We start from the raw sequence: 26,370 nt of genomic DNA, 5'->3' as shown, positions 1-26,370 counted from the left end.
GAATTTATTCTCTTAGAAACAAAAAGCACGGAAGTGACTGGAAATATACACATGAATTGTTATCGCTTGTTAGACAGACTGCTGCAGTTAAGGCAATAGGAGATGTTTGATACTGATATGTGAGAACTATTAGTAAATTCTGTAAACTTGCCACCACTTGGAAAGTGGTGGCAGAAAAAATTCTGTCTTTTTCTGCCACCACTTTCCAAGTGAATCTGCTCTTTCTGTGATATACCCATTTACACATATATAACCACTAGTTCCATTCAGTCAGTCTAAACTCATTTAAAACATTTAAAAAAAACATCATGCCAAAAACATCTGCAACACAGTTCTTGCATCTGACAAATTTACTTTAAGGACATATTTAGCTAACCTTGTTTTCAGAAAGTCTCCAAGAGACACCATGCTTTTTTCATTTCATTTTCAAACACTGGTACAAAGTCTGTTGATTTTCATGTTCCCCGTAGCATACAGTAACGGATATTTCTCAAAAGAGACTCTCCTCTCTAGTAGTTGAGCTGTTATCTGTCATAACAAAGCTGAAATATAAGTCTGGGAAAGCTGCATATGACATACTTATCCTCCAGAATTATACAAACAAAACAAAACAAAACAAAAAAACACTTGGGGTTCATATATATCCATCTGAGGTTGATTCCAGACCAGATGTGCCAATTCTTATTGGGTATATAGTTTTTTTCCCAACATACGATTGCTCAGAAATTGCACGTAGTAAATAGTAGTGACTCAATCAAAGCCTAATATTACTACAGAAATGCAAGGTGCATTTCCACTTACAAAACATTATCTACAGATAGACACATCTGAGAGCAGAATTAACCTATCTCCAGAATAGAACTGGAGATGGAATTAATCCTCAGCTATCTTCTTATAATAACTGCTACATAAAATGGTTTTGTGTAATATTAATCTGAAAGTTGTGTGAAGGAACATCTACGAATTCCTAAAATCCTACAGATTGTACGGCAGATACATTGTGCCTAGCAGCAATTGTTTTTTCTACTGTGTGAAGTAGTTAGCATGATGAGCCCATTTAAGAAACAGTATTATTTTCCATATATTTTTTTTAAATGTAGACAACATTTGTCATGTGGGATACCATGTTCTGAAATGCAAAGTATCATCAGTAACAATAACAACATTAAGATACACTTTATGGAAAAGGATTTGAGGAAAAGCAGAAAATGTGACTGAGATGAAGAGGGCTTATTCATTAAAGCAAAGATAGACAAGTCATTATTTCACAAATATATAGTTAATAGAACAAAGAGAAACAGAATAAGGAATAAAGGAATGTTTAAAAAGCTAAGTAGTACACTACACACAAATACTTCCAAAAAAAAAAAAAAAGTATAAAGAAGAAATTAACTTCCTTCTGAAATTAATTCAGGAAAACAAACAGAAAAGCAGCTCTATATATTTGTTTCAGGCAGGCTATATATTTTCCAACTCTAAAGGAACAGCCATCTACATCAATATTTCTCTTCTCTGCCCTTCTTCAGTGCTAATCATGGTATGATCATGTTACCTCTAATAGAGAGGGCATAACAGCTAACTGAAAAAAGTATACGCTGGTCCTCTGTTGAAAGTATGGCTGTTGAAATTTCATGTGACATCATCAAGACTGTAAATCTTGTGTGGCTTAGCAGAATTACATCAAGTTTCTAGCATTAAACTTCCTTAATTCTAATCCTATATTTTTTCCAGTCACCACAACTGAAATTAATTTTTAAGAATGTCTTTTGTTATAGGAATAAAAATACAAAGGTTAATGACACAGAGTTTTTTCTTTCAGGTATTATGCTGCTTTCTGAGCCTGAGCACTGAAAGCTTGTAAGTATGTGCTTGAATACACCACAATGCAGAACATTAACCAGATGTTTCTAGAGCTGTTCAGAACTGGGATCCTTTCAGATATTAGTCACTAGGCCATTTATTGAAAAGGAAAGGATTGAATATACAAGAAAGAACCTTAGTTATATCATTTTGACTCTGGCAAGAAGCCTCCTTATGCTCTGCAACCAACAAACTGAAGATGAGGAACTTTTAACACCTAAAAATTTCCAAATCAGTTCCTGCTTGCTGCTGAAAATCAAAAATATGCTATCAAATTATTTCTTTGCATATATGTAAACAAATATATATATATAACAATAATACATATAATATATAATAGCATATAATCATATAAATAATAACATAAATATAATATAATATGTAAATAATAATATAAATAATATATAATAATAATAATATATAATATGGCATATATATATATATATATGTATATATATATATATATATATATTTAGTTGAATTCTATACCTTGAGTTATAATTGGACTCCTCCAGTTTGAGGACATGCAAAATCCATCATCATGGCCCATCTCTCTGACCCCTTCCATTCTGCTGAAAGCCAAAGTGAAATTCAGTAAGACCCATTAAGGCTAAGGAGAAAAATTCTCATCCACTGAACACAAATTACAACTCTAATTATACCATTTATTTATTAGAATAGCAGTTATCAAAGCTTGCAGTTTCCTAGAGTCTACTGTCAAAATCTTCCGCAGGTACCACACTGAAGGAAAGGAGTCAGTTTTCAGAAGCTAGTTAGTACAGACACGTCACAAAGGAGTAGACAAAATTATGCTTGTGAATCTGTAGGTACATTAATTTGTTCTGCAATCAACAGAAATAAGCTTACCCCTTTTTTTATTTTTCAAATAATCATTAGAAGACTAATAGAATGAGCTGAACTTCAGTTGTAGTATGTCATTTTATTACGAACTGTGCTTTGACAGTATAGCATGTAAAGCAAGAGAATACGTAAACTGTAGGAATACATTATATTTTAAACTTAATATTTCTATAAGTTGGCTAAATTACTATAAGTGTATTAGAAACAAGGTACTTGCAGACTACATTTTTAAATGATTATCCAGGTTGATTGGTGCTCAGCCTCTTCAGAGTATTAAGGTACATATACAAGCTGTAATAAATCTGAAACTTTGTTAGAAAGATGTGGAGTTCATCTACGCCACATTTTTAATCCCTAATCAAATATCTTACAGCCAATTTTATTAATATGAGGCAGAGATGTATGTTTTTCACCTCTTAATTAATTGATACTCCCTTACAACTTTATCTTAGTTTCATGGAATACTTTGTCTCCATTTCAGATGCTTGCTGTCTCTCCAGACTTCTATAATGTCTGGAAATGTGGTCATTCAATATTAATCACTCAGATGTCCTAATATCACATTTGTTCTTTTGATAGGTCACATGGGGAAATTAGTGCTTGGCTCTTCCCACAACTTGCAGTATTTATGAGAAAAAAAATCTTGTATGACTGTATTCAAGCATACAGTCTGTGTATTCAGTTCAGAAGAAACCCAACATACATGATCAAATTCATCATGTTCCAGACAGTAATAATTTATGTGTTATCTGATTTTATTTCTTTCTGACTTGAGCCCTTCTGGGTTGATCCGGTGTAAAAAGGGCCAGATATGCCATCCATATTTGAAGTTCACAATGTGCTATCTGTCATCACTAATCTCCTGAGGGCCAGATTTAGAACCAGGCCTTTTATGTAGTGCCATTTTTGAAATGATGCTAAGCTAGTTAAGAAAATGAAGAATATTAATTTTGATAGTGTATGAGAACTGTAAGACTGATACCAGTTTTCAGAGTCTAAACTCATTGAATGCATGGATGTAAATTTGTACAGCAGTATATAAAAAACATCTGTGTGGGAACCCTGTTATTACTTAACACCCACATATGTTGTAAACTAATAATGGGATTTGTGTTGAATCTTCTGAACACTGTTAAGAAAATGCACTCTACATCCTCCACTCTACCCTTTAAAAATTTAATCAAGCATCTATCATTTCATATCCTTCTCAAAATTCTTTATTTTACTGCAAAGAGTCCATATTATGCTCTGATTATTAGGATAAACAGGTTGCATCTCAGATTAGTTTAACTCAGTGTAAATAATCTCTCAGTTAACATTTGAAAATAAAATAAATGCTCTGTATTTGCATGTACATGTTTAAGGGGGTAGAATTAAAAAAAGTGAAGAGAAATAAAAATGAAAACATTTCCTTTGACTCCCTACACTTTTATTTGTGTGTATATATGAGCATAATTGAGATCCACACTAATACTTTCTTCTAGGTAATATGCCTGGAAACACTTGATTATTTGATTAACCATCAACCAGAAGAGTAGTCTGAGAGGTAAACTTGGATAGTCTAAGGACTTTTCATGCCTCCTTGATAAAATACTTTGGACCTCTTTATGCAGCAAGCACTGGGTTCACATGGCTGCACAACCCTGCATTCACATCATAATGGACATAGTGTAACTGGGTGTAGTCACATTCTTCTCATGTAAATTTTCAGTGTTCTCTAAACAGCAGTCATGTAAGAGATGTCTTCCGCTTCTCTACACACTATGCAGAAAATGCAAGAAAATGATCTGCTGAAAACCATAATGATAATTTAGAAGTCAATGAGACTTAAGTACAAGCAGCTGTATAACTACGGTGGATGACATGATCCAGAGAGATGAACAAACACCTGCTACCCACCTCACAGCATATTGTTAGACATAATTAGTCAATGTTGAAAAGCACTTTAAAATCCACTGAAAAAAAGGGCAAGTATTATTAATTTTTATTGTAATTATCATAATTATCTGTATTATTGTTATGGGATGCAGTGTGAGAAGGCACAAGATTGCAGCTATGAGTGCTGTTGTTAGAAGACGCAAAATATTAATTTACTTTTCAAATTCTCTAAATGATAACCACACATACACCATCAATTTCACTAATGTCCTTGGTCCCACTTCTGATATTTCGCACTACACGCATGCCAGCTTGCAGCTGGGTTGTCATTAACTCTTCCTGAAAAAAACTTTACCAAAGCTGAATTTATGTCTTGCTTGACACAGTCAGTATGTACAGGACCATCACAAGGAACGAATCCTACAGTTTGGGACAGTCCTCTTAAAGCAGTACTACAAGTCAGTGCTATCACAGACACTCATACCCCTCCCTGGAGCACTTTGCTTTCTTCATAATGTTCTACAAAACCATAATTCTACTGAAACCAGCACTCGTTATTTCAGGCAGTTTGGTTCACTAATGAAGGGAGTGAAAAAATACATCACTGCGGAAGGGATTGCTGAAGCCAGAAATGTTCTGAACACCAGAGAACATTTGTGTGGGTTAAGTTGAGGTTCCTGGAGCCTTCCTCTTGGCAAGACCATACCAGCTTTGCCCAGACTGTCTGATTCTACAGGGTAGGAATATATTGCCAGTTTTGCCAACTTAAACCTTAAAACCCCCTGCAGACCAAGTTGTTAATGATGATTGCCAGCCACAGATCTTGCACAGCTTGGCACACACAACCAGAACAGGACCTTTGGGACTATCACAAGAAAGCAGTTGTGGCAAATGCTCAGCTTTCCTTATGTCTGACTGAGGACAGATAGAAAGAGGGGAGGGGGCAAAGAATTAAGAACATGTCTGGGGGCAGACAGGTAATGACAACAAGCTATAAGAAGGAGGGCACAGCCTATGCAGGAGAGCCACATCTTCTGTAGCTGGCAGTCTCCTATCACCAGCTGACCTGACTGTACAGCCAGCAAACAGGTGTATTTTGTCCTCCTCTCCTGAGGAGGGCAAGTAAGGGGGCTGCATGGTTGAGTTCATCTACTCACACATGTGAAACCACCAGTTATCCTATACCAAGAATGCCTCTAGTAAACTGCATTGGGAGTATGGTTGACGTGTCAAATGATTTGTTTGTCCTCAGCAGCATGAATATTGTTTCATATTTATCACTAAAGCAAGGGAAATCTCTCTTCTATGAATCCATACAGCCTCAATACCCTTAAATCACTGTTTTTCTTATACTCTCACATCTTTCTTCTCAAAGACCTTAATAGTATTTGGTACTGTTGTTAAACAAATTTGCCCAATTGGTTAGCATATTGTAATCCCTGGCATTCCACGACTCATACGTATTTTTTTCTAGAAATCATAACTTATGGTATTTCAAGAAGAGATTCCATCTATTTTGTAACAAGGCTACAAAAATACTTGTCCTCTACTGCACGACACTCTGTTTGTTACTGGGCTAGTAAATGAACAGCAGTATATATAATAGGCATTATAAGTAATGTGAGAATATCTACCATAGTTATATTACAGGAAATGTTATGATGTGCTCACTGTACCTAAAAGAAGCTATAGTTAAAGGTTACCTGCTACTTTTCCCCTCAGCTGCATCAATAAGAATAATAGATACATTACCCAGGAAGTTCTCCAAATTACTATTTTAAAATGTGTTTTATTGGCTTTCACTATCATAGAACCAAAGTACAGTTTGGTTTGGAAGAGACGTTAAAGATCTAGTTCCCCCTCCACTGTCATGAGCAGGGACAACTTCCACTGGACTAGGTTTCTCAAAGCCCACTCTCAGTAAAAAATAAAAAATAAAAATAAAAATAAATTCTTAATGTCTAATCTGAATCTCTCCTCTTTTAGTTTAAAGCTACTACCTCTTCTCCTATCACAAGACTTTCTGACAAAGTGTCCCTCTCCTGCCTTCTTGTAGACCATCTTTAGGTACTGAAAGTCCACTACAAGGCCTACTCAGAGCCTTCTATTCTACTGACTGAACAACCCCAACTCTCTCAGCTGTGCTGTATTTGAGGTATTAACAAATCTCAGATCATATGAACCATTACAGTTCCTCCTATTGTTTCTGTAGCAGATAATCCTGATTTGCCAGTTTGTCTCAATTACTATTATTAATGTTCTTAATTTTACTTTAAAAACATTCCAAAATGTATTTCTCTTTCTGTGATTAAGTTTATTGGAGAGAAGTCTTGAAGTTCAGATTCAACAGTTCTCTTTGTTGTTGTTTTTGTGTTTTGTTTCATTTTTTATTTTAAGAATTCAAAACTGTCCCTTTTCATTTGCTGGCTAATCCATTTCTCTCTCCTGAAATAGAAGCTAATATCTTTGTTATAATATGGACCTCACTGTTAGAAAAAGAAAAGCAAACTAAATAATACAAAGAAATCTTCACTGTTTCTTAAACTGATTTTTCAGTTAAACACCTTCAAATATAATGTAAACAAAACTCCATGACAAATTTATCATCTGCCATAATCCATTATTTAGATTAATATACGGTAAGTGTAAGATATGTGAGAAAAGTGGGATAGTAGTTATTTTTCTTCACAGAAATTACAGGTACATATGTTAAAATAAACAAATTTCTAAGAGAGAAATTCATTCCTAATGCATTATATTCACTGATAAATGTCAAAACAGAATAATGCCTGATATTGCCTGGGAGGAATACAGGGCTGTTTTATATCTGTGTAGAGATAGGATCAGGAAAGCCAAGGTACAGATGGAGCTGAACTTGGTGAGGGATGTGAAAGGTAACAAGAAGGGGCTCTACAGGTACATAGGCAGGGGGAGACAGGCCAACGAGAGTGTTCCCCCTCTGATGAAAGGTAATGGGGAGCTGGCTTCCTCAGACACAGAAAAAGCTGAGGTACTCAATGAGTACTTTGCCTCAGTCTTCACGGGTGGTCAGGCTTCCCATGTCTCCCAGGACCATTAGCCTTTAGGTGAGGGGATGGGGAGTGGTTTCTGTCCCACTGTAACAGTGGAACAAGTCCGAGTCCTCCTCATGAAATTGAACATGTATAGGTCCATGGGGCCAGACGATATCCATCCTAGGGTTCTGAAAGAGATGGCTGATGTGGTTGCCAAGACACTCTCTATCATATTTGAAAAATCATGGCTGTCTGGTGAAGCCCCTGGTGACTGGAAAAAGGGAAACATTACTCCCATTTTTAAGAAAGGGAGAAAGAAAGACCCGGGGAACTACAGGCCGGTGAGCCTCACCTCTGTGCCTGGGAAGATCATGGATCAGATCCTCCTAGAAGCTCTGTTAAGGCACAGACAAGATAAAGGGGTGATTCAAGACAGCCAGCATGGCTTCACCAAGGGCAGATCTTGCCTTTGGCCTTCTATGATAGAGTGACGGCTTTGGTGGATGGGGAAAGGGCAATGGATGTCATCCACCTGGACTTCTGTAAAGCCTTTTACATGGTCCCTCACCACATCCTTCTCTCTAAACTGGGGAGGTGTGGATTTGAAGGATGGACTGTTTGATGGATTAGGAATTGGCTGGCTGGAAGCAGCCAAAGAGTTGTGATCAGTGGGTGGAGGCCGATCACAAGCGGTGTCCCTAAGGGGTCAGTCTTGGGACCAGTGCTTTTCAACATCTTCATCAATGACATAGACGATGGCATCGAGTGCACCCTCAGAAAGTTTGTGACACTAAGCTGAGCAATGCAGTCGTTGGAAGGAAAGGAAGCCATCCAGAGGGACCTGGACAGGCTGGAGAAGTGGGCCCATGAAAACCTAATGAGGTTCAGTAAGGCTAAGTGCAGGGTGCTGCACTTGGGTCGGGGCAATCCCACGTATTTATACAAACTGGGGGAAGATTTCCTTGAGAGCATCCTGCGTATCTCCTGCAGAGAAGGACTTGGGGGTCCTGGTAGACAAGAAGCTGGACATGAGCCAGCAGAGTGACCTTACAGCCCAGAAGGCCAACTGTGTTCTGGGCTGCATTAAAAAAGGGGTGGACAGCAGGGAGAGGGAGGTGATTGTCTCCCTCTACTCAGCTCTTGTGAGGCCACAGCTCAAGTACTGTGTCCAGGCCTGGGGCCCCAGTACAAGAAGGACATGGAGCTCTTAGAGCGGGTCCAGAAGAGGGCCACTAAGATGATCAAAGGGCTGGAGCACCTCTCCTATGAGGAAAGGTTGAAGGAATTGGGTTTGTTTAGCTTGGAGAGGAGAAGGCTCTGGGGAGACCTCATTGCAGCCTTCCAGTACTTGAAGGGAGCATATAAACGGGGGGGGGGGGGGGGGGGGGGGGGATGGCTGTTTATGAGGGTGGATAGTGACAGGACAAGGGGGAATGGTCTTAAACTAACACAGAGGAGGTTTAGATTAGATATTAGGAGGAAGTTTTTCACACTATGAGTGGTGATGCACTGGAACAGGTTGCCCAAGGAGATCGCGGATGCATTGAAGGCCAGGGTGGATGTGGCTCTGGGCAGCCCGGTCTAGTGGTTGGTGATCCTGCACATAGCAGGGGGGTTGAAACTAGATGATCATTGTGGTCCTTTTCAACCTAGGCCATGGTATGATTCTATGACTGTTATTTCAACAAAACATTGGTAAATCCTTAAATTGAAAATCCAAGTTTTGATAGATTATTTTTACCACAACTCCTCTATATCAACTTATGTTTTTATGAATGAAGTATTAGAAGTTATGAAAATAGGTCAAACCATATCAATTCAGTCTTACAGGTCACATATTTCTTTCAACACGCATAGCTGAAAGAAATTTCAATATTAATAGCAAATGAATTGGAAGCTGTCATAATCTTTATTATAAAGGAATAGATGGATGTAAAACTGAACTTTGAAGACAACAGCTGTCTTCAACATTTTGGGAAATCTGAGTTTAATTAGATTTCAAGGGAAACCTAAATTAAATTTTAATCTATGGTGATTTAGTTTGACAGTTGATCGTCAGAATACTATACTGTAAATCAAGGATCTTTCAGATGACATCTCAACATTTTAGGTATTACATCAGGTGCTTCCTTTACTGGTATATCAGAGTTATTTTGTTCTCTCATACTCCCTAGGTGCACAGGACTAAAAGGAAATTAACAGATCATTTTTTTCATTAGAAGAATCTATACTTCTAGCCTGGTCTCCATAAAACTGCATCATAATGAAAGATCTATATTTTGTGACACCCTTTCAACTAAAATTTTGATAACAGTCCAGACTATAAGCCAAGTTATATGACCAATAGATTTGTGTCTATTCAGCAGAAAATACTGTTTAAATTCTTCTGTTATGCAAGATTAACAACATTTTAGCCAATTAACATAATTAAAAACAAACAACAACAACAGGTCTTCCCTAACTTGAGGGTAAATCTGTGCTAGCTTACCATTTGCCCAAGGGCAAAAACATTTCTCAAAAGCCCTTCTGGTCATCCTACATCTGCGTAAATGTTTGCTAACGTTAGAGTAATATTTAGGCAAAATATGTTGAACCCTGCATTCATCTTTCTCACAGTGCCATATTTTCCTCTCAAATCACTCAGACTTCTGCTGATAAAGATACTGATTAATAAAAGGTTAGGTGTTTTTTTCATCTCAGAAACAAGCAGTTTTTCAGAAAACATCAGGCACAAAAAAGCACAAAAATGGGGCAGAGTTATTTAGAAAAACACAGTCTATTAAACCTGAGTAATATAGATAGTAACACTGTGAACAGAATGGTCTTCTAACACTGCTTAGAAGATTCAAATAACAACCAACTTGAACAGAGATATTTAGCCACCTCAGAACAAAGCAAAACATTTTTCAACCCCCTCCCTTTCCTAATAATGATGTAGTTATAGCTATATATTTGTATATATAGTTTTATAGATATAGAAGTTGTACAGGTAAACTATCCAACAAACAGTTAATACCATTAGACTATGACTACCTACTTGGTTTTTGTGTTTTTCAGGAACTAATTAGGTAACTGATATAACTGGTGCTTTTCTGACATAACTCAGCTTCTTTTTTGTTATATATTTAGTTGAAACTTATTTAAAAGAGAAAATATGAAATAAGAAAATAATGAGATACTACATTATGAAAAATATAAAAAATAACTTGATAAGCAATCTTTAAAATGACAATTAGATCCCAAGATTCTTCAATCCTTATTTAATTTACATATCATTCATTGTCCATCTGTTGTACTTCCAGTTTTTTCTTTGCCATCTGGTTTTCTGATGCTGAATCCACTGCACAACTTTCTCTACATGTAAGGCCTCTAAATTGTAACTGATTTAAGTGATTTATTAAAATGTATTATAAAATAAATATGGTTAGGCTTTTTTTTTTGAACACTAGTTACACACTCTAATTCACCCATGTATCTGGTAATGAGTGGAAAGATGACTTCTGAAAAGAATAAAGAGCCAAAGGACGTACCCAGGGAAATCTTACAGCAGTTCAGAAGAACATAGATATTGAGAGGAATATATGATAGAGAGGAAATCCAATGATCCCAGAATGTGTGATACCATGCTATAGGGGAAGTAGTAGCAGCTGTTGCATGTTAAACAGCACTTTACTCTGCAATTGGTCCTAATAATTTTAACAGAATAAATTTCACTTCATTGGTGCTTCATATTCCGTCCTTTGTAACATATCCAGCAATTTGGCCTCTTCATACACCCTAGGATTCTTAGACTGTTGAAGTTGCTCATCTGTTCTGATTTTTGTCTTTAACTGTTCTGTGCTTTTCCCAACAGACACTCCAACTTTGTCAATTCAACAGCTGCTACACACACTTCTATTTCTGGCGGAGTACACCAATAGTTTCAAGAGGATTACTTGAAGGGTAGATAGGTCAGAATCTGCAGTTCTGTAAAATATGACACATTTGATCCTACGTGATCTTCATAGGTTGGGCTAAAGACATTGTTCTTAATTCAGTGGGTTCTAAAAATATGCCCTCATTTTGCCCACTGTATTTTCAGGCTGATTAAACAGATCATTTCTATGAATTTACTCATTGTAAATGAGTAGAGAAGGGCAGTCACTGTAGAAGTGGTGTAAAATACATTAATTGGCTGGCTGGGTATGTAAATAGGTGGTGGAATAGTGAATGGAATGGCAGCCTGCTTTCTAGGATTTCAAGTGAAAGTTAAGCTTTTTATCTTTGAATTCAGAGCAACACAACACTGGCCTAGTAGATAGCTATCTGCTATAAAAATACTTCAGAGAGAAATAAAAAACTATTATAAAGATAAAACTGTTCAGAGTTTTCACAGAAAAAAAAAAATAAGAGAAACATTCAGAAATCACAGAAATTAAACACCACTACATTTTCTCACAGTTAGGCCAATTAGGAAATTCTACAGTTTTTGAAAAGTCCAAAATCAGGGAAAATTCAGTAGGAATGGCTTTGAAGTGAGGAATATGAAACAGGGTCTACTATTTTTATATTTAGTTTAAATAACACAAGAATTTATTCCAACCCAATCTACTTAGTTCTGTCCATAGCTAGATGAACATGAAAAAATTATGATCATTTATAAAGGTACATGAAGTCTTCAGGTTTAATTTTACCAAATACTGTATCAGTCCATCTAAGCACATTTCTTCACCTGCTTAGAATAAAAAGTGCTGCTAGCCAAACACGAGCCATGATTTTCTCTGTTTTTCTCCATTCTTCACTACAATATTTCAATATCAGAAGAAAATTAAGTTCTTGTACTTCTTAAACTTCAAGATCAGAATTCTGTCTAGGATACCTGTGGTGTCTAGGATATCACACACTCTGATGTGAAATGCAAAGTCAGGGCATATTTTGACCCAAAATCTTCTTTGAATATATTAATCCATTCAGATTCTTCCCTAAGAGTACTCCAGGTCCATTGCAACAAATGAAACCAATCTGAAGCAATATCAGATATGAGCAAAGACAATTTCATGAAGTGCTTCATAAAAGTAAGGAAGTGATTCATGAAATATCAATCACAATCTCAAAGTACACGCCATACTTAGAAGCATGTCAAAGCATAAGGCAAAAGGTTTTAGAACGTTCTGAAGGACATATTCGGATCTCTGCCCTCCATTCACTATCACTGAAAAAGTGCTGCTACTAGAAAAAATCTCTTTCTGCTCATCACTGCAATATCTCACTGATTAATTCTACTTAAGTGTCTCAAACAAAGTTAAAACTGTTTGTTTCTAATGATTTCCAGTCCTAAAGAAAGTGTTTTTGGCAAGTACTGTTAATTACCAAAAGACTACATTCAGTTCAATTTTGTTATATTACTTAGCCCTTTCTCAGTAATCCAGACTTCAAACCAGTAGATTATTCTCTGTGAACTAAAAAAATATGAAAGCTCAGCTTATAAGAGCTTTTTTCCTCCTCTGATTTCTTTCAGGTAAAAAAATGTGCATAGCTTACAGCAGTGTGGAAATCCACACAAATATTAAAGCATAATTTTTGGCTGTATGAATTTTAGATATTTTCTTATTACAAATAAGATAAGTACATAACATTCTAAATAGCTCCAGGAAAACAGTAAATATCATACGACAACATCTTTAATGAAGAGACTGTGGCACTTAAAAACACAGAAACCTTGACAGAGTAACATAAATTTGTGCTTACCCATTCAGCTGGGCTGAATGCAAATTTGCTGTTATGTCAATCAGATGGCTACAGCATGCATAGAGTATTTAATCAAATCACAGAGATTGAAGTTAGAAGTGACCATTTGGTCCGACCCTCCTGCTCAAACAGGGACATCTAGAGCAGGTTGCCCAGGGACACATCCAATTGTCTTTTGAATATCTACAAGGATGGAGTCTGTACAATCTCTCTGGGGAATCTGATACTCTAACAGTAAAAGGTTTCCTGATGTTCAGATGGAAACTTCTGTGCTTCAGTTTGTGCTCACTGCCTCTTCTCCTGCCACCGGGCACCACTGAAAAGAGCAGGATTCTACCCTCTTTGTACTTTCCTTTCAGGTATTTATATACATTGTTAGGATCCCAGCTAAGACTTCTGCTCTCCAGGCTGAAAGTCCTCCAATCTCTCAGCCTTTCCTCATAAGAGAGATGCTTCAGTCCCAACATCATCTCTATAACACTTAGTTGTGCTCTCTCCAGTAGCTCCATTTATTTTCTTGTGCTGAGGTGTCAAAAACTAGAAACAGTACTCCAAGGATGGCCTTAACAAGAGCTGAATAGAAAAGGAGGATCACCCACTTCAATCTCCTATCAGTAGTAATTCAGCCCAGAAGGGTATTGGTCTTATTTGCTACAATAACATGTTTTTGGCTCATGCAGAACTTGTTCACCAGGACACCCAGGGCCTTTTCAAAAAATCTGCCTTCCACTTAGTCAACCACTATCAAATGTGCATGAGATACTTTTCCACATGCAGGACTTCAAATTTTCATTTATTAAACTTAATAAGATTTCTGTCAGCACATTTCTCCAGACCATCGAGGTCCTCTGGATGGAAGCATGATTCTCTAGCATACCAGACACTCCTCCCAGGTATGTATCCCCTACAGACACCCTGAGGATACACTCTGTTCCATTATCCAAATTACTAACGAAGACCTTGAAAAGGACTGGATGAATACCGACCTCTAGCACACCACTAGTTACTGGCTTCCAGTGAGAATTCATGCCACAAATCACTACTCTCTGGGCATGGCCATTAAGACTTTTCAAACCACCTCACTGTCTGCCCATCCCTTACCATTTTTACTATGAGAATATCAGAGGAGACAGTGCTAATAGGACAAAAAAAAAAAAAAAAAAAAAAAAAAAAAGTTGTTGGTCAAGATAATTATGGAAGATTAATTAATTATCAGTTACTGGCACTGTCACGAGATGGAGCAGAGGAGGCAAGAGCAGAACAAGCTAGCTAGAAGAGCCTGCCTCTTGACTGCTTTGTAGCAGTGGCAGCTCTGCGCGTTTGCTAGCATCCTTGTCGGAAGCTCACCACCCATTTGAGTTCAAGGACCTGCAAGATCATCTCACAAGAAGGCTCTTCCTCCAGTGACACTGGTATAGATATTCTTACACAGAGTTGCATATGTAGGACTCACAAGTCAAGGCAGGTGATGACATGCTACCAGAAAGAAAAAATTAGAATTATGAGGGAGGCAGAAAGAACAAGCAAAGTCCTGTGCAACAGCCTGCTGCAAAAGAGGCAACATTTTCCTCAGGTTGGTCTCCCCACTGTAGCAGCCCAGATTTTCACTCTGCCTTCTCCTCACATGGGCTGCCAAGGCCAAGGTTGTCACTTTGCAGTATCCCAGACATCACTCTCACAGCTGTTGATGCCCAGTGACACAGCAAGAAATGCCACTCAGGTGCAGAAAGAGCTTCTATTTAGAATACAGTCATAGAATCACCAAGGTTGAAAAAGACATTCAAGATCATCTAGTTCAACCATCCACCTACCACCAATATTTCCCCACTAAACCATGTCCCTTAATACAACATCTAAACTTTTCTTGAACACCTCCAGGGTTGGTGACTCAACCACCAACCTGGGCAGGCTGTTCCAGCACCTGACCACTCTTTCAGAGAATAGGTTATTCCCTAATATTCAACCTGAACCTCCTCTGGAGCAACATGAGACCACTCCCAGTTCTATCTCTACTTACACAGGAGAAGAGGATGACCCCCACCTCTCCACAACTCCCTTTCAGGCAGTTGTAGAAAGCAATGATGTCACCCCTGAGCCTCCTCTTCTCCAGACTGAACAATCCCAGTTCCCTCAGCTGCTCCTCATAAGACTTGTGCTCCAGACCACTAAGCAGCTTTGTTACCCTTCTTTGAGTGTGCTGCAGTGCCTCAATGTCTTTTTTGTTGTTGTTGTGAGGGGCTCAAAACTGAGCACAGTAAGAGGTGCAACCTCACCAGAGATCCCCTAGTTGTTACATGTATGTCACGTGACTTCTCTCAAGATGATCTGTCTCATAACCTTCCCAGCACTAAAAGGCCAACAGGCCTGTAGTTCCCTGGATCCTCCTTACAATCCTTCTTGTGGATGGGAATCATACTGGTAAGCCTCAAGTCCTCTGGGACCTTTCCCATTGACAGAGTCTTTATTTTCAGTGGTCACACATTCCTCGCCACTTCCAGTCAATGCTATAAGTATGATGGGAAGTACAGCAATAATAGCAGAGTGACACAATCCTAAGCTACAGCAAACGAGAACAAGCCAAAAGGCAGCAGCCATGGACGCAGAAACAAAGGAAGACATATTGCTAAACTCTGGAAGGACACAGGTAGGCAGGGATCTCCAACAAGATAACCTCACCTCCACTGACAACCCTTAAATTAGGTCTGGGAAGGGGTGGATCCTGGCTCCACCCCTCTGGTCACTCAGCTGCATTGCTTGCAATTGAGCTCCCCTGCCTTGGTCCTGCCTTCCCACCAGGTGCTCCATCACTGTGTCAGGCCATGACTTAGTATTTCTGCTACAGTTCTCTTTTACTGCAGTGTCCAGGTTGAATTCAAGCTGGTCTTTTGCCTTTCTAATTTTCTCCCTGCATATTCTAACAACTTATCTGTGATCTCCCCAAGTTGCCTGTTCCTTCTTCCACTGGAGTTTGACTCTCTTTTTCTCCTGGAGCCTCAGACAAAGTTCCCTGTTCATCCACATCTGTCTTCTTCCCCAACAGCTCATCCTATGGCACAGGGGGACAGCCTGCTTCTGCGCCTCTAGGACATCATTCTTGATGAGTGTCCAGCATTCCTGGACCTCTTAACGCTTCAGAACTAACTTTCAAGGGATCCTCCTTACCAGTGTCCTGAAGAGTTTGAAGTGCACCTCCCAGTAGTCCAAGCTGGCCCCCCTCATGACTTCACCAAGAATAGAGAACTCTACCATTCTGTGGTCACAAACAGCTCCCAGCCTCCACATCTCCCACCAGTCCTGTTTGTGAACAGCCAGTCTAGCAGGACACCTCTCCCAGTAGGATCTCTTACCAGCTGCATAAGCAAGTTATCTTCCACTCATTCTAGAAACCTCCTTGACTGCTTCTTCTGCACTGTATTATATTTTCAGTATGTGTCAGGGAAGTTGAAGTCTCATAAGAAGAAGGGCTGGCGATCACACAACCTCTGACAGCTGTCTGTAGAACGTCTTGTTCATCTCTTCATCCTGGTTAAGTGGTCTATAATAAACTTCCACTAGGATGTCAGTATTGTTGGCCCTCCTCCTGATACTTACACATAGAGACTCAACCTTACTACTCTCAGCTCAACAATGAAACACTCTTAAACATAGAGAACCATGCCACTTTTCCCCCTTCCTTGTCTCTCCCTTTTGAAGAGCTTATAGCCATCCATTGCAGCACTCTAGTCATGGGAGCAATTCAGCAATGTTCAGTAACAGTTTGCCTGTCACTCAATGGCTTCCAGATCCTCCTGCTTGTTGCCCATGCTGTGTACCCTAGTGTAGATGCAATTCAACTGAGACATTTGCCTCATCTCAAACTCTGTCATCATTCCCCGTGACTCATTTCTGACAAGCCTCATTTTAACCCCTTCCCCCTTCATACCTAGTTTAAAGCCCTTTCAACTAGCCCTACCAGTTCCTGAGCTAGGATTCGTTTCCCCCTTTCAGAGAAGTGAGACCCATCTGCAGCCACCAGGACAAGCATTAAGAAAATCACTCCATGGTCAAAAAAAATATATATATATCTTAAATTACACCAGCCTCTTAGCAACATATTTATCAGATGGGTTTTCCTGGTCCTCTCAGTATCCCTTGCTGCTGTGGAGAGACAGAGGAAAACACCATCTTTACTCCTTTTCCATCAACTAACCACTGTAATGCCCTGAAGTCTCTTTTGATAGCCCTCAGGCTTCTCTCAACGTCTTTATTGCTACCAACCTTAACTATTAGTAAGGGATAATAATCAGAGAGGCAAACCTTGTTAATAATACACACAAATTCAAGAAAGAAGCTTTCTATTAAAGACCTAGTACATATCACTGGGGTCCTAATTAAAAAGTAACTTAAAAGCTGTATATTTTGTTAAGCTTTGACACTGACTGATTGAAGAGGAGAAAGGAAAGAGAAAAGAAAGGAGAGAAGTGCAGTGATGTGGCTGTGTCTGTAACAGCAGCAGGATGAGTCACAACACAGGGGGTGTCAGCAGGCTACAAGAGAGGCAGCACCATGGTGCTGCGGCCTAGGCCTTCAGTGAGTGCAGCATGCACCTGCTAGTGTCCATGGCTTGGGTGATCTTCATCACCCTGGTGTTGATGGACATCGTCCCGAAGCCTCAGATGGGAATTAATTACCTGTATGTGGATGCACACAAGCATCTGCCTGCAGAGCAGCCTAGTCCAGACATGGCTCAGCCACTGCACAGCATGGAGCAGGGGAGCCAGGAGCAGAGCAGGACTGCTGAGGGAGTCCTGCTCTTTGCTGCCTTGCAGAATTGGCAGCTCTGGGCCTTTGCTGGAGTTCTTGTCCTGCTGTTTGGGAATGCAAATATAATTTGCTTTGTTTTATAGATGCAACTTTACAATTGCAATCTCTGAGGTCCCAGCTATTTCCAATTTCCTGTAGGTTGTCACCAGATTTATTCTGACTGTGAAGTTAAAGGAGTTATGCTATGCAGTACAGGAGTGATTTGAACGCAGTGTTTCAGTATCGATTGATTTTGAACAGATTTAATGCTATTTCAGGAGATGGCTGCATGTGTTTTCATGGCATGATGCCTGTTGTAGGAAGAGAACCTGCTTGGAATGGTGTGTTTCAGAGAGCTCTCACTCTCTGAGTTTTGGTTTTCCTACTTGGAAAGGATCTTCACAGCTGAGGTCTTTATCTGGCTCCCCTACATTGCTGTCCAGGGCAGCCTTAAGGAAAATGCTGCAGGAAATACAGGGAGAAAGCTGATATTGTCTTACCGCCAAAGGAAAATAATCAAGCTTTAGGAAAAGACAGAAAATACTTCCCATGATGATACATTGCCTTTCCCAGTCTTGTTTGCTCATATGCTTTATACTGCACATCAAAAATAAGTTTTTACAAAAATAAAACAAAATCCTGATCCATTACTGCTTCCAACCTTTTGAAAGCATGTCTTGATTTACAGTCTTATTTCTGTACTAGCCAATTTTCTGAGGTGTTCATTCCTTACTACACCTTCATTCTCCACAGAATTTGCCCAATGCAGAATCACGGTAGGTGGCTGCCAGACTGCATGCCCCTCTCTGGAACAGCTTAGAATGAGGTGCATGATATAGCAGATATGAGAATAAAAATCAGACTTTGACTTCTACTTCATTGAAAGATATGGACATTTCATCCAGAACATTCAGCTTGTGAGTAAATCAATAACTTACCTCTACTCAATTCAAACATCTTGATACAGATCAACCATGACATATATGTCACTGATTTGTGAGCTGAATTACAAACAATAATAAATTGCATTAAAATGTATTTGGGGGTAAATACACATGTTTACACAGAAAATATTTGCTGAAAGAAAAATAATTATAAGATTGTAATTTCCTTTTCTCGAAGAATATTTAGATCATAGAAAAATTATACCTTGACTGAACATTTATCGCTAAAGATGAGGATGATGATACGCAAGACCAATGGCACCTGGTACTTTCCAGAAGGAAATTTAGACCTCAAGATGATTAAATCAAACTGTTATCAGAAGCAATTTATAATCCCTATCTGATGTCCATTGAAATCTCTTCAACAAGTTACACTCTGTTGACTACTATTATTTAGCATATGCAACTGGCTCGTTCCTATCAAAAGTACCATTTATCAGTGCTGTTCATTGAACAATGCAGGCATTTGTGGTCAGCTCAGCAGGAAGAATGCTGTATTACAAAAGTAATTATTTTCCCTAGGCAGAAAAAAATTGTTGACATGGTGAAATTTGGATGACCAAATGACTTTGTTGGCATCAAAATTTCATTTCTATCTGTCATCAAATCTTGGGAAACATACAGTTCTCAGACTCCCTCTCATTATCCATGACTTCATTGTTATTGATCAGTAGGAATCCTTATGGCAAAGGACAATGTCATAAGGATACAGACAATAACCCTCTAGCTTCCTTACTTAGGCTTGGGGGAGAAAGAAAAGAAAAAAAAAAAAAAAAAGGATTTTTTCTCATTTTGTGTAACTGGGTTGCCTTAAAATGGCTTTGATACTGGGAAGAAACAGGAAGAATGACAGCATGAAAACAGGAGAAAAATCAACATGTGGCCAAACTGAGCATAAATAGACATGACAGTTTAGTGCAATTCCCTGGCTAGCAATGCTGAAGGACAGATGTCTGAATTTGGCTGATCAAAATGAAGGAAACTGGCACAAAGACCAAGATCTAAAGCCTGAATTATTTCAGTTAAATCAATCCATCTAAGAGTGTAAAGATGTTCTTTCTTTTTGCCATCCTGGCCCGCCTTATATACCCAGTTAATATAAAGCAAGTAGTAATATTAAGAGTGTATTTGTTTTATTTTAATTTTATCAACATATTTATTCTTTCATCAGCTTTTAATTTTTTTCTGTTGACAACTTCAACATACTTTTTTTTTTTTACATTAAGCTTCCATTTCTCCCCTATAGAGCATGTGTGTCCAACATTTTGGCTTGCCTGAGATGCACTGAGTGAAGAGGAATTGTCTTGCACCACATACAAAATATATAATATAGTTAATGTACATAAGTAACAAAACTTTTTTTTTACTTTTTATTAAAATGTAAAAAAAAAAAAAAAACAGGCAACAAAAACAAAAGTAATGGGTTGGATACATACGCTAAACTTATCAGTTGAGTTATGGCTGTTCCCTATTTGATGATGTCAGATATATTCAAGTTGGTATCATATTTTTAAACAACAAATCATAGAGTGCAGTGTTCTTAGCACAGGCTTACCTTGCCAAATGTTCTTGCATGTTAATCAGAAAGTTCCCATGGACCATTTTTGTCATTGAATACTGAGGCTACAGCTGAAAAAAAAGTGAAAATCATTAAATTACAGACAGTGTCACACACCATGGAATAATGATCATAAGTGCAACAGAAACTGTCAAAACAAATAATTTAATAAATGTTTTGATACAATTCAAACTAAACATCAAACTAATACAATTTATTTATTAAAAAGTTACATTGAAATGGTAAACATTCACTGGAAATGAAGACAAAATATATATGTCTCATTGAATACCAACTCTCAGTGGATGGATTTCCCAACTTAAAGATTTTTTTGTTTTGCATTTACTGAATTAATAACAAAAAATAATGATCTCTGAAATTTAGTACTCAAAAAATGATGATATACTTGTGCTTTCCCACACAAAAAGATGTTCAAATTCACTTACTATCACAACTGAGTTACAGCATGCTTCAAAAACACAGTGATTGCTTCAATAACTTTTCCATTTTATTTTAGAAGCACTGAAACAGAATCTCTATTGTTCAAAAATTTGGGTTTTATTTTCATGTAGAGTATCCTATACCAAGATAGCACATTAGAAAATTAGCATATTAACAAATTAGCCACTTTCACAAAATGATTGATAAATACACTATAGGATCAAATTCCATTCAATAATTCATGATCAGTGTGGTGATAAATCACGATATACTGCAATTCTTTTTATGCCACATTTTAATTTCTGTCTAAATACATGCCCAAAGAGATAAATTCTAGCCATCTGCAATAATGCTAAAACAAACTTTGCTAGGTTAAAGTTTTGTTGAGTTGATAGCCAGAACACTTGATTTCTGTCTTTGACACTTACTGTTATCGAATTACTTTCATCAGCCACTATAATACTATCATAGTGACACATTTTAACCCCACTTAAAATATATTCTCACTTACGACTGGAAAACTTTGACAACAAAACTGAATAAAGTAATCATTCCAAATTTCTCAAAGTCATTAAGATTGCATTTGCTTTCATTTATCAGGCTTCACTTGTCAGCTAAATATACAGCAAGCAAAATTTAGCACAAAGAAAACAACGTTAAATGTTTATCATTGGCTTAATAATTATCTTCAGACATGATGACAAATTGTTAAAATGGTAAGTGGGATATGCTAATTGTTTTACTCGATTACAAGAAAAAGAAGAAAAAAACACAAGAGAAATAGAAACACATATATATATAATCTGCATTTATACTCACTACTGAATGTCTTCTCAGGGCAGGAAGAAACCATTAAGGAAAAAATCTTATTAAGGAAAAATTGAGATGATATCAAAAGGAAATTATGATAGACAGTACATATATCAGGTTGTTTTACATGGACAGATTTATTACTTAACACTCTGGACCAGACTACAAACTGTTAAACACTGGTGGAAAAAGTTGCATGCAGATGGTGAAGAGTAATAAAGGGTTCACAGAAACTAAGGGTAAAGATAGTTTACAGAAGCAAATATGTAGAGAGGCTGCTAGAAGAATGGAGATTACAACAAGCTGGGTTTAGGACAATGTGGGGGTGGAGGACATAAAGATAGGAGTTTTGAGAACAACTTGAGGACATTTGGTGAGTAAGTGATAAGGTGTCCACAAGGCAAGTTAGAACTGGTTCAGGGGCTACCCCTCCCACAGGGTCAGAAGTTTACAGCGAGGAAGACTACGAGCCTTCACGAGGAAGACGACGAGCCTTCATCCCACAACTACCAGGAGGAGACCCCCACTGCTCACAATGCACAAGCAAGGGGGAGGGACCGTATGCTAATAGGTTCTCAAAAATATAATGTATATGTATATGAATTCTGGGAAAATCATTGATTATGTATTAGTTCGGTTTATATCTGTACCAAGCTTTTGCTCTACAGTGTGAAAGTTAGGAGGAGCTATCCCCCTTGCACCCGGATTCTGTGCAGTGCTGATTACGCATATACCTGCTTTTATAACTACTTTGCGGTTATAGAGTTTGATTCCGCATGTCAATGGTGCCAGCAGAGTTATGGGAATGACTTTCACTATCATGAGCTCACATAGGTATGAATAGGAGTTTAACATCATTATCTTAACCAGAGGTTTACTTTGATATTTCTTGCATATGCTTGACTACAGGATATATTGAGATATCTATCCACGTGGTCTCTGAATGAGATTTAAAACTGATGATGTTCACTTTTAGTAGACAGTAGAAGCTTGTTAACAGCTTATTGTCATAAGTTGTAATGTTCCTATTTTCTTAATTTATATACTAACCTTAGCAAAACTGAGATTAGACAATAGCTGACAGTTCACCTGAGGTAGAATGAGTTTGAGCTATATGATACATTCTTTGGGGTTATTCTTCTGCAATATAAAGCATAAGAGCCATTCTGATCCCTGTTTATATTTCTAAATTTCTATTACTATCAATACAAAATGAGCTAACATTGAACATCCATTTCTACCAAGTGAGACAGTCAAGTGAGATACGTTAATTTTGTCACTAAAGCTGGAATCATTTAATTTAAAATGGATATTTACATTTGATCCGGTGCTCCTAGGTTCTCCTTATAGTCAATAGAAATTGATCATGTTAGCCAATGTCTAAGGCACAGATCATCACATCTAAAATTATATGTTTAAAATAAATCATACACTAAGAGTACATATTTCTAGTAATCAACTATCTGAGTAGTTTAAGGTGATTAGATCCATAAAGAGAAAGACAAAGATATACGCTCTAAGTGTCTGAAATTCATTGAAATTACAAAATGAAGATTTTCTGTCTGTTCTAAATTCTTGGAAAATGATGGAAACTTAGAGAACAGCTTAAGGTCTTCAGTTAACATTTCCATCTTGATCTGTCAAAATAAAGAATACCTCTCTTACATGGCTGAAACCACATTTGAGTCTACAGTTATATGGTAAGCGTAGCTTTGTCTTCAGACTCTTCTTTAAACTTAAATGCCAGTAGTATTTATTTCCTTAGCACTTAAAATTATTTTTTTAATGCCATAGGTATGAACAACTCTGATCACACCATCCAGTTAGTATTTTCTTACTTCTGTTAGGAATGACTTAACATTACCCATCCCACTGCCTAATCATCTACCCTTGTTAATTATTTCAGAATGTTTTCAGGCTTCATTTTACTTGACTAGATTCAATAATTTAGTGTCAATTATAAATTTATTTTCTTTTAAGTCTTTTCTTTTTACAAGCCATATAAAATTATTTGTAGAAAATCTGACATGGAGAATATCACAACAACTGTTAGCCTTTGGACAAATGAAAGATTTGATTTACACTCACATTCTCTGGCTTTTGCTTTTCATTACTAATTTTTAATCATTACTTCTAATTTACTTCTCACACTTCGACAATCTTCCCTGAATGGTCCCATGTAAAGAATGAAGTTTGAAGCAGTTAGAAAAATCAAGCATATTATGTTCTAAGACAAACACATGATTATATGAATAGAGTTATAAAGAGTGTATCTATAGCTAAAACAAAAATGCATGCTATATTTGTTATGCTTTTTAAAAAGATGCCTTTATTTCTTCTTCAGAGTGACCTCCAGTTCATGTGCATGTGCCTGTACATACACGTACATACGGTACATACAAACATTCAACTGTGGATACTTCAGATCTCAAGATCATACAGTAATTTTTTGCTTAGGAGATGAGGTATTCAAGTTTGATCACCAACTTTTATTTTAAGATGAACCAAAATCGTAGAAACTACCCAGTTGAAACCCTTGACTCTTGAATCTGCAAACTAACATTGCGTTCTGCTTACTCATGTTGATATTTATTGAAATATGCCTGACCAGCAATAAACAAGATAGCTTTAGCTACTGTATCCCTAGCGTAGAGGGAAACACATAAAGTATGGATCTATACTGTTCTATACTATTCTACAATGTCCGTATCTTCATCAAGAGAGATTATGATCTCAGAATTACATTGAAAAGGAAGGAATTTAAGAGGCCTCTTCTGTTTCTCTTAGAGTTGGTTTCTGGAAAAAAAATGAAACGAGCATACACATGGAGCTAAGATTTTTCTTAAAGTCCTCTTTGACTACGTGGGCAGATGTTTGTAATACAGGCACTGTATGAGATTGTCAGGTCTTCCTCATGATGGCACTCACAGATACAACCTTAGGCAGTCTGGACAAGAATTACTCAGGCAGTAACAGTTAATAAAACTTTCTAAAAACAGCAGTGATCATAGCATGCCTGAGCAAGGCCTGAGATTCTGTGCAGCCAGGTACCGCTTATTTAAAAATGACATATTTGCCAGGCTGTGTTCACAAACCAAATGACACCATTCTTTGTAAACAAATACTAATAGCAGAGGAGTTTGAAGGAAGTTTGCATGTTTCCCTAATTGTAATATAAGGGATACATTTGATTAAAAGGAATTCCAGATTTGAAGCTGAAGTTACTGTTGGCATTCAAAGAACAGTCATCAGCTCCAGAGCATACTCCCATCACCATGTTCTCATCACCAACAGCTACTCTTGGACTATAAATTTGTGACTGCTTTGCAGATGTAAAATAATGCTAGTTTGTAGATACCTTCTGGAGGAACATCTGCACCTCCTGCACCTGCCACCCAGTCTCTTCTATTGGGCATCACAAAAACATAATCTCAGAATGGCTGCTGTTACTTTCACCCAAGCAGAAACATACAATTTGTGCTGATTAACTAGCTTGATTAACAACTGTAAAAGATGCTTTTAGACAAGTAAGAAAATTTCAAGTTAACCTACAGTGTCATTCCACCCAAGTCAGTTTGACATGAGAATATTCACACATAAACCTAGCTGTTTAGGAACAACTCTTAGAAGTTCAATAACCACCAATGTATTCAATTGCCTTCTGAGGCAAAGAAGGCGATTGATCTCATCTTTTAGGTGAATTATGACTAACGTAGACTTTTCCAAAGACTCTTGCTGTCACTAGCATTTAAATGAAAGGGCCTTATATCAGAAGATGCTGAGCCAGTTCAAAATGAAAGCATTTATTGTCTGAAAATTTGAATGATAAACTGAAGTAACCATCTTTCAGGATGAAATAAATGTCATAGGAAGATAGGTGTTCAATCCATTTCCTCCAAGTATTCTTCATCCAATACTAGAAAAACATCCCAAATTCCCTTGCAAAAGTAGGTCAGACACATGCATGGTCAGAAGAGCAGGATCCCTCCTTTGTTGCACTGCATTGAGCAGGCTGCTTGTCAGGCACACCTGAACTTACTCTTTACCACATGATTTGCTACCACTTATATTCCCCTTTCTTCCTCCCAAGCCCTCCTTTATGCAACTCTCATCCCTTCAAATAAACTCACACCCCCAGCTTTCCTTTCTCTTTGGCTGATTCTACTTACTTGGTATTTGCAAGAAGGTTGTCTCAATAATTTATATCATAGTAAGCAATACTGTCAAGCTACTGCCCCCTTTTTGTTATAGATATAATTTCCTGTTTCTGCCATTTCTCATGCTCCTATCTCATCTTACCACCTGAGAATTATCTTTCTTATTTAGTTGAGAATATTGATTCTACCACATCAGCTAAGTTTACCATTCTTAATAATTTCATTTAGGTTTTTTTTCCTACTCTATCTCAGTATTTTGATTTTTTCTTTATCCAGTGTGTCAGAGCATGCAAAAGCTTATTTATATATCCCAGTATTTTCTACTCAAGTATTTGCAT

General features: G+C 37.6%; 1 long non-coding RNA gene across 1 annotated transcript; it reads right to left on the bottom strand.

Moving 5' to 3' along the window:
- Positions 1 to 223: 223 nt before the first annotated feature.
- LOC121107820 lies at positions 224 to 16,562 on the bottom strand. The gene is made up of 3 exons (XR_005842223.1): positions 16,503 to 16,562; positions 2,350 to 2,432; positions 224 to 528 (listed from the first exon to the last, which is right to left on the bottom strand). It is a non-coding gene; the product is annotated as an uncharacterized LOC121107820 (long non-coding RNA).
- Between the last annotated feature and the right edge of the window lie 9,808 nt (positions 16,563 to 26,370).

Source organism: Gallus gallus, chromosome 1 (assembly GCF_016699485.2).
Source record: "Gallus gallus isolate bGalGal1 chromosome 1, bGalGal1.mat.broiler.GRCg7b, whole genome shotgun sequence".
NCBI classification, from domain to species: Eukaryota; Metazoa; Chordata; class Aves; order Galliformes; family Phasianidae; genus Gallus; species Gallus gallus.
Note: the sequence above shows the minus strand (reverse complement) of the source record. Positions and strands in the feature narration are given on the sequence as shown.